Raw genomic sequence first — 17,269 nt, 5'->3', positions numbered from 1 at the left:
AATGCTCTGGTGACATATATCTTGTCATAGATTTTTAAAGTGATCTTTTTGGTTCTTCCAGCAGGCATCTTATTTTGTGTAACTGGAAAATGAATGACTAAATAAATGTCCATGAGTTACCAAAAGTATTATTTCTATCCCCTTTAGTCCTTTAAAAAAAAGAGTGGTTTTTCCTTCATTTCATACATTTTGCTATACTTTTATGTGCTTTAAAACTTCAAAAGAAATCCTAGGAAGAAAGTGATGTCAGAGCCTGGCACTGTAATCATTCACATTCACACTTCACCCTCAAGTTAATTGTAGCTTGCTTATTTTGTTTCCTCTAACACAATGAGAGAGTAATGAGTGCCTCATTACACTTCTTAAGACGTTGCTCTTCATTTCTCAACTCACAGAAAGCTATCTAACATACCATCTATTTTTTTAAAACACAACTTCTAGCAAATTGTGTTCCAAAATTATTTCAGAAGAAGAAAATGTCTTAAATAATGAGCTATTATTAAAGGTAATTCCTGGTTTTCTTCATGTTTTAGTGTGGCTCTTTGACACATGGTTGTAATCCACACAGTATTGGTACAATAAGAAATTGGTCCTTGCTAACTAACTATTGGTACTTGGGAGAAGTTGCCTAACTTCATGGGTAAAATAATAATTCTTGTATTTTTTCTATATATTCAGTATAGGTGTTAGAATGAAATGATTATTTTACTTCAGGATTAACGTAAAAAATTGTTTTCTTGCTGCAGAATTGTGTAAATTCAGACTTCTAACACCAGTTAATAAAAAAAAAAACCTGTAAGTTTAATAATCTCATGTTTGAAGGTATGTAATAGCTCATAGCTGCAAGGTTTTCTCAATGCATAGTGAATTGCAAGAAAAAAATAAGCAGTAGGTTGGGAACACATTTATTGTTGTCTCTTTTTAACTGTGAGAATCTGGGTGTTTGAACTTGATTAAACAGCACAAAGTTTGTGAGAGATAAAATATTTTTATTCCTGTATATCCATCCATTCATCCGTCCATCCACCCACCCATCCATCCATCCATCCATCAATCCATCCATCCATCTGTCCATCCATCTACCTATCTACCTAACTATCCTTTCTACTTAACCTATGTATGCATCTATCTATCTATCTATCTATCTATCTATCTATCTATCTATCCATCCTCTATATTTTGAAAAGAACTCCAGTTCACTAAAGAGTATAAATGCTACCCTTGAAATAAATATTTTTCAATATAAAATAAGATAGATTCATTTGGGGACTTAATCAGTTCTTTAAGTGACTACATTTTGAGGAAACAGGTACAAATGAAATTGCTTGTTTACTACACGTAATGGATAATTTATTAGACTTTTCCCAAAGTAACTTGTTAGGAGGCATACTGGCTCCTTGACATTTCCTGAGAAAGAAAGTTCTGTGCCAGGTGAACTTGGGAAACACCATTACCAGTTAATAAATGTAAAAAGCTCTCCTTGATTGCAGCAAGTTTCAGGCCCTTGTGTGTAAGTCTTGTTTTAAATCTAAAACTATATAATGCAGCATTTTCTAGACCACAGTTTATTTGACTACAGATCCCCTTTCTCCTTCTACTCCAGAGTCTTATGCTGTTAGAATTCCAAGAAATACAACATTGTAAACACGAGCCTGTGATGAAATTTACAAGTGTTATAAATTATAATTTTTATTTATGTTTATATACACACAATTTATAGTATAGAGTTTCTTTGTGCTTTTAAGTGAAATTGTGGAAGAAATTCCATTATCAAATATTCCATACTTTAAAATCTTTTGTGGCAGTAGTCACTGGTAACAACTTGATTTTTGCCTGGGAGATGACAATATCCAACTCTTCTGTGCTGGTGAATTTTTTTTACATTAATGTGAACTGATTGAATTTTTCACACAATTAAAAATGTGCCTGCTTTTATGTACCTTTTTACTCTCATTGCATGTGGTCGGTGGCTGGGAACATCCTGTTTACTTTTCAACCTTTTTCCTTGTATTTCTCTACAGCTTCCTTAAATTGTATATAGTACATTGAAAAGGAATGTATGTATATATACTTACTTTGTGTTTTCTATATATACATATATGCATCTGGTTTGCTTCCCATTTTATGTGCAATATAATCTAATTAACATATTACAAATCATGTTATTTGAAAGATATAAACAAAAGAAATCTTATAAAAATTTAATGTGTTTAAATTCATTTTAAAATCACAAACTGTATGAATTCATTTTGAGAAGTTTTAATATTACAGTGCTTTATTATCCCAAAAGCATGCTTACATACCCACCCCTGTGTGTGTATGTGTGTTTGAATGTGTGAGTGTCTAGAGAAATGTATTTTGAATTAGTGTTTTTACAGATAAATAATTTTTGGTTAATTAAATTTGTTATTTGACAGTCTTACATCCTGATCGTTACCCTACTTTCTTTATCTCCGGATCACTGTCAATCTCCTCCTTCCCTACAAGTCTTTTTTCCACATCCATGTCTCTGTTTTGTTTATGACCCACTGAGTTTAACCTGGATTGTCTGTATGACCATGAGTTTGGAACTATGTATTGAAGCTTGGTGGTCTTACTAGTTGCTACGCAACTGAAGACAATGACTCCTTCTCCCCTTGCATCCATCCTCAGGCAGGCATCATTAAGCAGTGAGGTGCTGAGCTCATCTCTCATCCTCGCCTGCCTCCAGCAGTGCGTTTGTTTCTTACATGCTATGCTGTTGTTAAGCTATTTCTGTGTTAGACATTTGTGCTTCTCTCATAATAACTATTAGGTATTAATACCTAAATTTTTAGTGAGGAATTGGAGATTAAAGAATTTAAATAATTTACTCAGTCATGCATCTAGTGAGTGGCAGAACTCATATTCAAATTTAGGCCATGGACTGACTACATATTTTTCTTTTTTTTTTTTAACTTTTTTTTATTGAGAAAAGAGAAAAAAAAACAAATTTCCTCCTCCTCCCAGCCTCCCATTTCTCTCCCCCTCCTCCCACCCTTCTCCCCCTCCCCCCACTCCTCTCCCCCTCCCTCTCCAGCCCAAAGAGCAACTGACTACATATTTTTCACTGTGACATATATACCCAAATCTCTGTCATGTGTTCCCTTAATGGAAACTTTCATTAAGTTACATTAAAATAAGATCTTATAAACACAAGTAAAATTACTATTCTGATTTTATTTCTAGCTTTATCATGAAAATAATGAACTCAAAATGTTACCATGAATTTAATAAGTCAGTAATCAACAATTTTTCAAAAATTCTAGTGAAGAGTTATGAATAAAGTTTATTTGAATTGTTATTATATAAAAGAAAAATGCTTATATAAATACTACTTTGAGATAGGAACTTGTAATTTTTGTTTGCATAGACTAGACATCAAGAAGAACTCAGAATTTCTAAACATAGCAAATAGTGATTCTTTTGGGAGTCTAGTCTCCACATCATAAAGTCCGCACCTCACAACCAAACAAATAGAATCAGGTGAACTTAGGGCTCTGGGAAGGTATTAACCAGGGAGCAAGTAGGGCAGTAGAATGATAACCCACTCTTTAATAACAGGTAGGTTAAAAAAGAGAATATCTAGTTATTTGTTATCTTCATCCATGATTAGGTAAATATTCAGTTTACAGTTATACCTTTTCTTATTCTGGTAAAATGTAAATAAAATATTTTATAATTTTAAAGTATACATTTTTGTGATCATAAATACCTTTCATGTTGTTGTGTAATCGTCACCACTGCTTAGCTCCAGAACAGTTTAATCTTCCCCATGGTAAGTGTCTACTTTTTGGCTATGGTGACTAATGCTGCAATAGAGATGGGCATGCTAAATACCTGAGTACTCCATTAGAAGATAGTTCTCCCGCATGACAGTCACATAGCTTCTTAGAAGCCATTAATCTTTTCAAATAGTTCTTTAAAAATTACCAGTTTTTTTTAATGAACCATTTATCCTGGATTAAGTTTTGATTCATAAATGAAGTTTTTAATTGAAAATTTTCATCGTCAAAGTGTTTGCTTAATTGAAATTTTTAGTTCTTTTAAATGGAAACAAGACTTTATAAATCGGCTGGTGATTTTCTCCCAATGATAGAAATACATAATTACAAAGTATGAAAACTTTGTGACAATTATGATGTGGGACTTGGAGGAAGACAACCTTTTCCTTCTCCTTCCTTCTCCTGGGAGGCTCATTTAGACAAAAGCAGGAAAGATATAGTGAGCAAGAAGCAGGATGTCGAGCTGAGAGTCACAGATAAACGTTCATAAAATACAGACTGGCGGTGAAGTACATGAGTTCCTTCTTTTGCAGTGCCTATACTTTAAATAGTCATTTGTGAATAAGGGTAGTCTATAGTGTGTACCATTTTTTAAACCAATAGCTTTAGTATTTATGTATATTTATAGCTTTTATAAGCTAGAAAATAGAAAGATCATTTTTGCTACTTAAAAACATACTTTTGTATGTAGGAGAATTAGGATTAAGAGAGGAATGCAATCTTCTCAGTCAGTGAAAGTGTCTTATAAATTGCTTTTGAAAGCACAGCTCTAATTCTTTATATAAATCTATGATGAAAACATTGTATTTTAGAATACAGAAATGACTGGTACTTAGTATGGACAGGGATGAGACCAGTCACCACACTTACAAGATGACTGTCTTTTTCCTCTTCTATTTCAATGTCCATAGATGTCTTCTCTGAACAGCTAATTATGTGCCTTATGACTGGACCTGGAGCTGGAATCCTCACTATGTTGCTTTTGTTGTGCTCTGAATTCTCAGAAATTAGCAGTGGAGGTTTAGTTCTTTCTAAGAAATGGAGTAACCATATAAAAGGAAAAGAGTCCGCTTTGATTTTGAGTTTGATTTTCTTTGAGTCTGTGCGCCTGAGTGATGTGTATATGTACATATATGTGTGTATGCTGAAATGGAATAACAAGAAAAGCAAGCGAGGGGTTTGTTTGCAAGTTACAAAATGTTTGCTTTTGATTAGATTGTTTAAGATATTGAAAATTCCAAACAAGCTTTGCTTTTTACTTTTCTTTGAAAGGTCTTATTTAGATTGGGTACTTCTGCGTGACTAGACACATTGTAAACTGAATTTTCTTTTATATTTGGTGGCATAATCTCTCTTTTTTTGTAGAGTAGTATGCATTTACAACCATTGTAAAGCAACATAATTATGTTTTTCCACTCAGACAGAATAGACTATTATGCACCAATTCTCGTGATTGATTATTTTAGCAATACACATGGCTCATTGTGAATAATTAAATTAAACAAATTCTTTTCTATTTTTGTGTTATATTGGTCCTTACATTAGCATCACCAAGATTGATTTTTAGTCAGTGAGTTGCTTCTGACTGTACATTATTGTCATAGCAGCTCATTCCTGAGATGTTGAGGACAAACTATTTTTGTGTCTATGGCAAGACTCCCAGCTCAAGTATGCTTTGGGAAAAAGAGATTTATTAGAAATACAATGTAAACTTAATTACCTTAATTTATAATCTATGTTCTACCCTTTGCAAAAAGGAGGATGGTCCGGGTTCTCACAACTACTGTCGTCATTTCAGCGCAATTACCAAGTTAAAATTTGCCAGATTTTATAGAGTATTTAACTTAAGGTACAGTTTGGAACCTAGATGGTCATATGCTCTTTATTCACTATTACCCTTAGGAACGCATGATGAAGATACTTAGCTGCAGAAATCTGAGATCTTCATTTTAGCTGCTGGGTTAATGCACTCTTTTCATTATCCCAAGGTTGTGCTAATGTGCAGAGATGTGGCCAAAAAGATTGGCCAGCAGAATGTGGAAAGGGAAACGAAAGAGCATGAACCATTCCCAGTATGGCTAATGGCTCCTGAATTAGAGGGAATTGTCTGAACTCATCTAGCACCTCCTGCCGTAGAAATTAAATGCACTGAATGTATCAGATTCTAATTCCCTATCACATCTTTCAGATCTCCTGCGTCTCCACTTGGATTTCCCCTGCTGCTTTGATTAAGTGCCACAGGCACAATGCTTTAGGGCAGAAAAGCAAAAAGGGTGGTCTGTAAAAAAGCTGCCAGAGAGCTGCAAATGGAGCTTTTTCCATGTCAGGCCTCTTGATTCTTGACTTTGACAGGCAAAGAGTGAAATACAAGAAATTCACTGTATTCTTACATACATCTGTGAACTTAACCTCTTTGCTCCTGGGATGTTGATATTTCCCCTTTTTAAGCATGTTTAAATTATTCTTCCTGAATCTGTGTTTTGCCGTAGGAATTTATGACATAGTAGGAGAAAAAAGGTAAATAAATAATTACAGTACTAAGCAGAATAGGTTTTTGTCTGAGAGACAAGAGAGATGAACACAGATACTTTGCATTGTGATAAAACAGAAACACCCTTAATGCAGTTTATACAATTATTTCAACTAGCCAGTTGTTTTTCTAGATGTAAATTATTGTATATGATTTTTTTCTACAAGGATGTATTCAGAGTGTTGTCAGCCAAGTAACCTTATATATGATTTTGGATATTTCAAGAGATGAATAACATTTAATGTTTTTGTTTGTTCTTTTGAGACAAGGTCTCATTATGTAGCTTTGACTACAACGAAACTTGATATATAGAACACACTGGTCTTGGCCGGGCAATGGTGGTACATGCTTTTAATCCCAGCACTCGGGAGGCAGAGGCAAGTAAATCTCTGTGAGTTAGAGGCCAGCCTGGTCTACAGAGCAAGTTCCAGGATAGGCTCCAAAGTTCCAAAGAAACCCTGTCTTGAAAAACCAAAAACAAAACAAAAAAAATACAAAATAAAAGAGAACACATTGGTCTTGAACTCACAAAGAGCCACTTGCCTCTACTTTCTAAGAGCTGGAATTAATGTCATATATCCCCATGCCCAGCACATCATATTTTAAAAAGGGGAAATGAACTTAGTATGAAAAAAAAATCTTTTGAAATAAAAAGACTTGTAAAAGTGTTTGTGTTGGGCTAGAGAGATGGCTCAGCAGTTAAAAGTAATAGCTACCCTTCCAGATGACCTGAGTTCAATTCCCAACCCCCACATGGTGGCTCCCAATCATCTGTAAATCCAGCTCTAGAGAAGTACTCTTCTAGCTTCCATGGGCAACACATATATGCAGACAAAACACTTATGCACATTAAATTTTTCAAGATTAAATAATTTATTTCAAAAAATGTGTGTATGCATATACATACATAAGTATGCACACACACATACACACGCATACAAATACAAGCACACACTACCAAAAAATATCTAGAACTAAGTTAAATCATAGCCCTGTTGTTTGACAGATGATGACAAAAATTAATGTTTTTTCTCTGATCCATTTACATTAAAAGTTAATTCATATTTTGTTGTAGTATAAGCTGATATTCACCCTCTTTTCTAAGAATCCAGAGGTCTCATTTCTTCTGATGAAATATTGAATTGGTAAAGCTATATTAGAATATAATTATTATTTGGCATTATTGTATTAAATGAGGCCTAAAATTATACTCAGTTACTTAATATGTATATTGCTTTTTTAGGGGGAGTTACAGAGTCTTCTTACGTGTACAGTTCAGCCTCAAACTCATGATATTCCTACCACAGTCTCTGGAGTATCTGGAATTACAGACCTGCGCCTCCATGGCTGGCTTTAAAAGTGGATTTATTTGGTCTGAATATTTCAGTGATAAATACTGGTTCTAAAGTGTTTGAGTATGTAGCACCTTCACCAGCAAGAAAACATATTTGTGTCTCCTCTCCGGGAAGAATAAAATAGACATATTGATGTAAGCTCAAGATTATTCCAGAATCTGACACAAACAATACACTTTTTCCACATTTAGGGATGGGGGAGTAGGAGCGATGCCTGTAGTGATCTGGGTGGTTTAAAATAATAAATGTTGAGGTTTGGGTGTGGCAATTTCATATTAAATTTTTAGCTATGTTTTTTTTTTGAGCATGAGAAATGCTTTTGAAAAGATTTCCTTAAAAGGCAAAAAGAAAGTCTTTCTCTGTGATCCTTGCCCTTCTCTCAGACTGTAAAGTGTTTCATATGTGTTCATTCAAAGTAGCAGTCACTGGAAGAAAGTTCTTTTTTTATTGCTAATAACAGTTTGTTGTCCTTCTAAGGCCAAACACTGTGTTAGCCTTTCATGTTGCATCAAGAATATATTTTTCTTAGAAACAGCTTCCAGATGTTTTTACATTTTATTTTCACTTTTAAACAAATCACAAATATTGGGTATAAAATGAAGGTACCAAAGAGCTATATTGTTTGAATTGCTTCTAGTTAACAAAATTAAATTATATGCATATATTCATATACATATATATGTGGAGAGAAATTATGTAGTACACTTCTTAGTATATTTAAAATCTTTAACATGAAGAATATAAAAGTGCTACCTAATAATTGGTTGTGATCAGAAAACATTTTTATTACTTTTTAGATTTATTTATTTTTATGTGTATGAATGTTTTGCCTACAAATATGTGCAGCACATGTGTGTGCCTGGTGCCTGGAGAGATCAGAAATAGGCATTGGATCCTCTGGAACTTGAATTACAGGCAGTTATGAGCTACTGTGGGGGGTCTGGGAGACGTACCCAAGGGCTTTGCAAGAGCAACAAGTACTATTAGCCACTAAGCCATCTCTCCAGCCTCATTTTATTAATTTAACAACCTTACTTCAGCTCACAAAATGAACCTATATATCCACATTCAAACTGTAGGGACATTGTTTAAATGAGATTAGCACATATTGTCCCCATTTCCACCACCTCCCAATTTTTTTTTAACATTGCCACATTGAAATACTAATTTGTGTCCTTTTGTAGACTAAAAGAGAAAAAATAAGAAAAATTCATATAGAAAATTCTACAGAAGCTTTAATTACAGGGATTTCTGAGAGCTCAGTTTCCTGTTGCTATACCCAGCTACCCTTAGCCTGCTTTATGTGTTCCACAAAGTCAGTTTAAAAGGTTCCAATGGTAGCCACTTTGTTGGCAGTGACAGGACAGAGAATTTCCTTTTACTTTGCAGACTGCTTTTAACCTAAGTCATTCTTAAAAGATGACCTTTTGATACTCCCTAGATAAGGGGAACTGATTTACTTAAGTAGATTCAGAAAATTCTTTGGAATAGCGGGGCATGATTGCACACGAAAAGGAGTGAACATTCACTAGGCTAGACTTAAGCTACTAATAAGGTCATTGATTCAAGTTCCAGTTCGGGCAGTTTGTTTTGTTTGTTCCACATAGCATCCTGTACCCAGGCCCAGGTAGTTGACAGGTAAAGCTCAGGCAAGAGCTTGTGCACGGTCAAGTATAAAACCCAAACATGATCTCTGACGGGCTACAGCAAGACTTCTAACACTGAACCGTCTTGAGAAGAGTTAATATTTGCTTTGACTCTGTAAGAAAAAGTATGCCTATTAAAACTTGGTGATTTATTTTCGAAAGCTCTTTTAAGAGGGACTATATGACTTTGGGGAGAAAGGTTTCTCGGTCTTTGGAGTAGAAGGAAAACAGAGAACGTAGGTTGGTCTTCAACAAGCCTGAAAATACTTTGGAAAAAAAAAGAAAGAAAATCTGGACTTCAAATCCCGAAGAAATTTTTTATTACTTCTCAGAGTTCCCACCTCTAATGGAGAGAGTAGTGGCTAGAATTAGTAAGAGTAGTTTCACTGTTAAATATTTCAGTGGGATTAGATTAAATTTACCAGGGTGCAAAATCCATCAAGTACAATTGCTTCTCATTTAAAAGTACATCTTAAAAGGCTACATTTTAAGGTGCTCATCTTTTGTGGGTGGAGATGTTCCTGTGCCTCAGGTAGCAGCTCACTGAAGTGGGTGTCTGTGGTCTCAAACTGTGTGCTCTCCTGTGCAATTGCCTCTTCCACTTGATAGGTTTTATTATTGCTAAGAGCAGCATACTTCACCCTTTAGCCAGTGTAGCCACAGACACTTTTTGGCATAGCTAGCCTCTCCCTCTGAGACAAGATTTCTGTCTACTCCTTTCTACCTAGAGTAAAAGCCAGTATCATTATACAATCTATAATTGACTCAGAGTAAAATTAATATTCTACAATGTTACAGTGCTCTGTTTGCTTCCCTTTCTCCTAATCTTCTGCTTTGCTTTTCCTATGTCCCTCCAGTTGCCCTAGCCTGTTGCCTTCTTTGTTTTTCTTTGACTGTGTGAAGTACAGTTCCTTTTCGGGGCATTTGCACATACCATTTTCTCAACCTGGACAGATCTTCTCCCAGATAGCAATGTCCTTACCTCATTGACTCTCTTTACATCTCAATGTAAATAACTTAGAATTGTCTTTCTGATTGGTAATAACAATATTTGCCTGTTAATTTACAGGTTTTTTATATTTAATTTTTAAGAAAAGAGGCTGTGTTTAAGAAAAGAGCTGGAGTTTCAGAGCAGGCAGTAACTGCATTGCGGTGCTGGTTACCCCGGTCCTTACCTTTGTGAAATTAGAAAAGCTAAAGAACTTCTATGGTGTCTTAGTTTCTTTAGTTGTAAAATAGAGATGATACCAGTGTGATAGTTTTCTTGTGAAAATTAGGAGGCATATTTATATATAGCATCGGTATATTCTGGTTCTACGTTTGACATTAAATAATAAGAAAAATGAACAAATAAAATTTTAAATATACTTGTAGGAGTTTAGGTTTTCCTTTATCTCTTGCGCATGTAAATTATTAGCAGGAGTTCTTATTGTATGAAAAGACAAAAACCATCATTAAAAAAATCAATGACAATATAATCTGTTACCCTCTCATTTTCGTTTATGAAATCCTCCTTTAAATGCACAAACACACACACACACACACACACACACACACACACACAATGTGACATGGAACAAAATGTCACCAGTCAATTGTCTTAGCTGGTTCTGCACTATCAAGTGGGTCCTCCGTTCATCTCTCAATCTCAAACGTTTATGCCACTTTTTACTCAAGGCTCTGATTTTGACTCATAGGGCTCACATGCTTCTTGTCAAAACCATTTCAGAGCAGTCTCCAGAGTTGCTGTGGTGACACAGTCTACGGCACTGCTTAAAGGAGCTACTCTTTCCCCTCTGGCCATACAGAAGAAGGCCTATTCTTTTAAGCAGCATACCCTACCTAGCCGCAACCTTCCAATCCAGCCATGCATTGTTATTCGCCATTTTCTATGTATCTTCTTTCAGGTCTTTCTGGCTTTGAACCTTTTTTTCCTCTGCCAGCCATGCCTTGCCCCACTTCCACCCAACTCCTACTCATTATTCAAGCCCCAGCTTGCTTGTTACTTCCTCTATGAAATTTCTTTGACACTCCCCAGCAAAACTGGTTAGTCTTTTGTGTTCCCACAGCACTTTGTTCCGGCCTCTCTTGTAAATATTTAACCCACCAGATTATCATTATTGACTTTATATGTTTGTCTCTCTGATATAAAATTGCCCTTAATGGTAGTTTACCAAGCCATGTCAAAGCATATAAACACAAACCAGTCTCACTGCTTGGTAGCAACCTTATTTGGTCCTGATACCCATGTCTTCTTTCTTCCTTTTTATCTGCCTCTATTGGCTTCTGTTACCTTTCAATGCTGTCAATATACTTGAGCCAATAAGAGATGCTGAAGTTAATGATAGTGAAGAGTTGGTTTAAGGCCAGTTGCAGTTTGATTGAACTGTAGGACAGGAACTGGGCACAGAACCTTTTACAGAGCAGATTAACATAAAACTGACTATCTCATTTTAATAGCTTTAAGTGATGGAAGAAGCTCCATATGAACTGATACTTACTGTAGGACCATGGAGCTGGAAGAGACCCTTAGAAGTCTTCTGGGCCAGTCCTTACTTGGTTTGCTTTTAAATCTTCCAAGTGATGACCATTTAGTTTCTGTCTCAGTTATTTCCATTGACTTGGAGCTTACAACCAGCTAAGTAGACCATTTCATTTTTGGACACCTTTAACCTTGCCTCGTTATTCTTTCACTAGAAACCAGTTAGTTTGAATGCCAGAAGCCACAGACTGCCTGTAGCACATTCTTCTTCATGAAAGCCATATTAACTAGCAGTGGTCAAACTTAACCTCTGAGTAATATCCTCATCTTCAGAAGTTTAGGAGTAGTAAGATAAAAGTTTTACAATTGAATTTCTTCTACCCATCCATAAGAATTTTAACTGGCCCCTTGTTTTAAAACCTTTGAAGCTCCTGCCGTCACAACTTTTCTCACTATCTTAAACTTTTAGAGTCATATGGGCAGTAGAATCCCGAGATTTCAAGCTAGAATCACAGCTATATCTTTCAGCTTTCCTAAAACTTCATGACAGAGAATTGGAACTAGAGGTAGAACACAGGCCTTCTGACACTATCATGGACTATATTTACATGATAGAAGACATATGGGTATGCACATTTATGTATTTTAGTTTTATCTAGCATGTATGTGATTTCAAGGAATGCTATAATAAATGAACCATTTCATAATGTAAAGACTAACTCTTAAGCTACATGCCTTGCATCATGTTTTTGCCATTATTTCCGTACAATGTAGAGCCTAGGCCAGCAAGATAGCTCAGTGAGTAAAGACACTTGCTTCCAAGTTGAATGACCTGAATTTGATTCTTTGGACCCACTTGGTAAAAGGAGATAACTGACCACTATAATTTGTCCTCTGACCTCTACACGTGTGTGTGTGTGTGTGTGTGTATACATTCACACTAAATAAATAAGAATAATCATCTTTTAAACCTGCAGTAATAGAAGCTATTATAAGAACTTGAAAAAAACCTTGTTTATTGTGGTAGGTTTCCTTTTTTATCAAAAATATCTTCAGTAGTGGGAAATGTACACAAGCTTCCATTCCTCAGGAGCTATTGACAGTTGCTGACTTCTGAGGGAGGGAGAGTCCGTTTCTGTTAAGGGTGTGGCTCCTGGTAGATTAACCACACTCTAAGTGGTGATCCCACACCCAGAGATATATGGAAGGAGGACTGGGGGCATGGATATGATCAATATATATTGTATTAATAAAAATACATAATAAAAACAATGTCTCAAACATAATAATAGTTATTTTTCCTAATCATAGTAATAACCTTTATTTTCTATGTACTGGACATTTACTAAGTGTTTTATACATTGCTTCGTTTAATCTCTTTGGAAACCGTATCAAGCTGAAATTATATCGCGTATGTTATATATAGTTGGAGAAATCCAAGGCTAAGGAAAACTCAACTTTACTGGAAAACAGCAAATATACAATAGCACCTAGATTTAACTCGGATACAAACTCCAAAACTTGCATCCCAAAACACAGTCCTACACGGCTCTTCTTCCAATAACTTCACTCCTTTCTCTTTATATAGATTCTTGCTTCATTCACTCAACTAATCATCCAGTCTCATGTCAGATGGAAAAAAATCTTTGAGTAAGCATTCTTCTCCTTTGGGCAGTCAGCTTCTCAACTCCTAGTTTCCCACAACTTCCCTTGTATCCCCAGTTTGTTTGTTCCAGTATAATTTCTCTTCTCCTGGGTTGTCTTTTAGAATCCCAAGGTATTATTTCCGTATATATGCTTTTTTTTCCTTCACAGCAATCTTCTTAGTCAACTTAGGTCTTATGAACTCCCGTACTCCAGTCAGAGCTTCTCATTTGGCTTCTCATTAGAAATGTCAGTCTAAACGCTTTGATTTCTCTTTCTGTGTAAGGTGTGCAGCTAACCTCAACAGATTTACATGGAATACTAGTTCAATTCTCAATTTCTACGAAGGTATGACTCTGAAATCTATGACTTTGAGGGCTTTGGGGGAAGATTTCCCATAGGGGAACTGTGCAGAGTCACCCTGACTCTGCTCTTCTCTACACCTGGTCACATGGAAGCCTTATTTGGAGAGTCAGAAGTTAGTCCATTTCTTAGAAATTATAATTAAGTAAATAGCCCAGATTTCTAGGTAATTTAGGTCAAACATTGCTTTCATTTTCTTTCCTTCTTCCCTTTTGCCTTGTAATTAGTCTCTTAAGAAAAGGTAACATAAAAGAAGAAACAGTTTTATAAATGGAACATCAATGTACCTATGACTGACATTTTCCTCATAGAAAAATAAAAAAAAATGTATTTCAGGAAGGAATTGTGTATATGTGGTATCAAGCTTATGCCTCTTTTACCATATTTAGATGTATAAGAATCCGTTTTTTGAATAATGCTTTCTTTATTGGAGATTTGGGGAATAATAGAGAAATTAAAATACTTAAAATTATAGTAGTATTTTTATAGATGGATTGTCTTTAAATTATTGAGTTAAAGAATAACAGAAACCTTTGAAATAAAGGCATTATTGAACATCTTCTGCATTTTCTTCTGATCCACATAAGAACTTTTCTTTGTCTGCGCCAAATCATATATCTGGAACCCTGTTATCAGGCTAGATATTTTTAAATTTGGCAGTGAAAACATCTTTTTTATTTTTATTCACATATTGCCTGTAATTTTAATAAAACTGATAGATTTTGGGGGGACATTATTCATGTTACTTATCTCTTAGATTTTCAAGGAATTTTACCAGTGTATGATACTGTCATTTCACATATTTGGGCTTTCTTACTTGCTCATGGCAACATGGCAAATTAATGCTGCTCTGAACGCAAAACCAGCAAGTGGCTGGAGATGCTAGGCCAGAAATTGGTAGTGTTTTGTTCTTTTAGGATAGTAGTGAGACCAGGCAGTACTCATGTCACTGTGTTAGAAAGAAAAATGAAAAAGTGTGAATTTATTTACCATTTTAGTCAGAACCAAGAAGGAAAAGAACTCTCAATTTGTTTCTGCCTTGCCTATAGCAGAGTTGCAATTTATAGAAAAGGTGAATGGAAAAGCAGGAATGTTCATCTGTAGATATTGCTGGGAGGGCAACCTTCTAGAAGTCTTTTCCTGTGAGAAAATCCTGTTGGCATCAACATTCCCTTGAGTGGCCTGTACTCATCCCTATATGAAATTTCCTGGAATAAATATAATCTTCTAGACCCTCTTTACAGTCCCTTTGTTTTTGTCCATTTTTCAGCCTTCAGGAATTTGGGGTGTTGTGCCATCTCCTGCTGGATGGGTGTGTAGATTCTATCAGTGGCTTCTGAAACATGTAGGTATGAAAGAGCCGTGTACCACCTGCACCTAAACGAAACCCCATGAGCAGAATACAAGTAGTAATATAAATTAAAAGACATCAAACTAGACCTTAGTACCAGGTAACTGTATATAAACTCTTCTTTTCCATTGCTTTCTGTCTAGGTACATTTGGAAGGTCTAGCACAAGTGATTCAAATGCTTGTGTTGACTTTTGAGACAATGTCTCACTGTGTAGTATATAGGCTGGCCCCTAATCCATGATCCTTCTGCTTCAGTTTCCCAAGTCAAGTGCTCGGATGACAGACATGCACCATCACAGTCAGCGTGAGTTCATTTTATATTTTGATAGTTTCCCCTCTTGTCTCAGAATCATTTTTCCAGAAGACATTATCAATGAATCATTGTGTGGCTATTTCTTAGTTGTCCTTTCTTGTCAAAATAAGATGTGTTCCTATTGTCTGATTGGCCGTCTACTCTTAATTTTAATTTAAGTTTCATGTCAGCAATATCCTAGCATTTTAGGATATTTTACTAGAAGTTGTATTTCTAGACAACTAGTCAAACTATCTTTAATAGAACAAGTGTCTGAATGAAGGCCAAAATTATTTGGTCTTCAAGCAGCAAATGGATCTTCCCTTGGCCTCAAGAAGGGTTGGCTTACCAGAGTAATGCCAGTATTGAACATGACTGCATCTGAAACCTTCATAAAGCTGAACTTCTCTGTTCAGTTATGTGGATTCTGAGGCTGATGTGGCTGTACAAGAGAAAGTACCAGCATCTGGTGACAAGGTCAGCAAAATCAGCTTCTCCGGGACATTCTGTTCATAGCAGTGGATCAGTGTGTGAATCACCAGTGGATCCCAGATCAATCAGTCATGACTAAGAACAAAGACTTCAAAGGTGTGAATTTAGGGTTCAGGTTGAAAGGTCTCTGAGACCTAGGATGAGTCTGGTACTGGCTGAGTCACAGCACTATAACTGTAGCAATGCTCCCCTGAAACTGCTAGCTAGTATATGGATTCAATAGGAGTCTTAATTCTCTTTCCCAGAACACGTTGCTTGTTTCATTTTCCACATCCCCCCCCAGCCTCTGCTTGCTGCACAGGATGTGCTGGCCCAGGGCAGACATATCACTTCCTCCCCACCACTGAAGTGCTCCAGCCCACGACTTTAAGTGTCATTTGTAGCCTGAAGTCATAGGCTAAAGTAAAAGGTGATAGGACCTGGTACAGTGGTATTTTTGCCAAATGGGTGAGTATCAAGAGTTGGTTGTTGCTATTCTCTTCTTGTAGAAGGCATATGCCATTTTCTATTCACGATTTCCAGAAAGAAACTCAAGCTTTCTAAAAGCACATAAATAAGTAAATGCTTGTGGCTTTGTTTATATTTTTATAGTGTAAAGTTTCTTTTCTGTTTCCCAAAGGATTCACCTTGAAATTTCCCTCTGCTTCCCAGGGTTACTGTTTCTCCCTTTGTGTACTCACCTCCCACCGCACGTGCCTGTGTAACAGCCCTTGCCTGCTTCATTTCTTGCATGCTTGTGTTCCTTACTGAGGTTGATTATCCCCTCTCAAGAACAAATATTTCCAATATTTCACACTTTTACATTCCCTTGGTAACTGTTAGGAGTTAGGTATAGACCAAAATAAGTGCTTGACTAAAAGCCAGTTGTCTCAGTAAATTGAAGTATCTGTTTATAAGGTGGTTAAGGCAATTAAAGCACTGGGCACTGTAATCCTATATTAGTGATGTGTGAAGCAAAGAAACCTGAAAATATGTGTTAGGTGCATCATATGAAAATAAATAAGTTTGCAAAAGTGAGCTTTTTTCATTTGTAGTGATTACTTTGGAATAGAGAAGTATCTATATTTTGTTTTCAACTTATAATTTTAAATCATGACATTCTACCTCATTGTGTTATAACAGTATCAGTCATCATTTAATAAAGGTTGGGGATACTCAGTTTCACATTTAGATGCTCTTGTTGTAGTGAGGAAGTTGTGCTGTCTAAAAATGAGGCAGTTGAAATACAAGTTTGAAAACTCTGAAGAAAAAAAACCTGTATGTAATCTCCACATAAGATGAATAGAAAAGAGCAGTAGCTGGAAGAGAAG

The 17,269-nt window shown here is 35.8% G+C and overlaps 1 protein-coding gene across 1 annotated transcript in view; it reads left to right on the top strand.

The window, feature by feature from the left end:
- LOC121444997 (AMME syndrome candidate gene 1 protein) overlaps positions 1–17,269 on the top strand; it is a 149,929-nt gene that overhangs the window by 97,369 nt on the left and 35,291 nt on the right. The window lies entirely within an intron of this gene.

The sequence above is a fragment of the Microtus oregoni genome, unplaced genomic scaffold (assembly GCF_018167655.1).
Source record: "Microtus oregoni isolate MIOR12 unplaced genomic scaffold, Mior012 000152F_ref0000281, whole genome shotgun sequence".
NCBI lineage: Eukaryota > Metazoa > Chordata > Mammalia > Rodentia > Cricetidae > Microtus > Microtus oregoni.
This window is presented reverse-complemented; position numbering and strand designations above follow the sequence as displayed.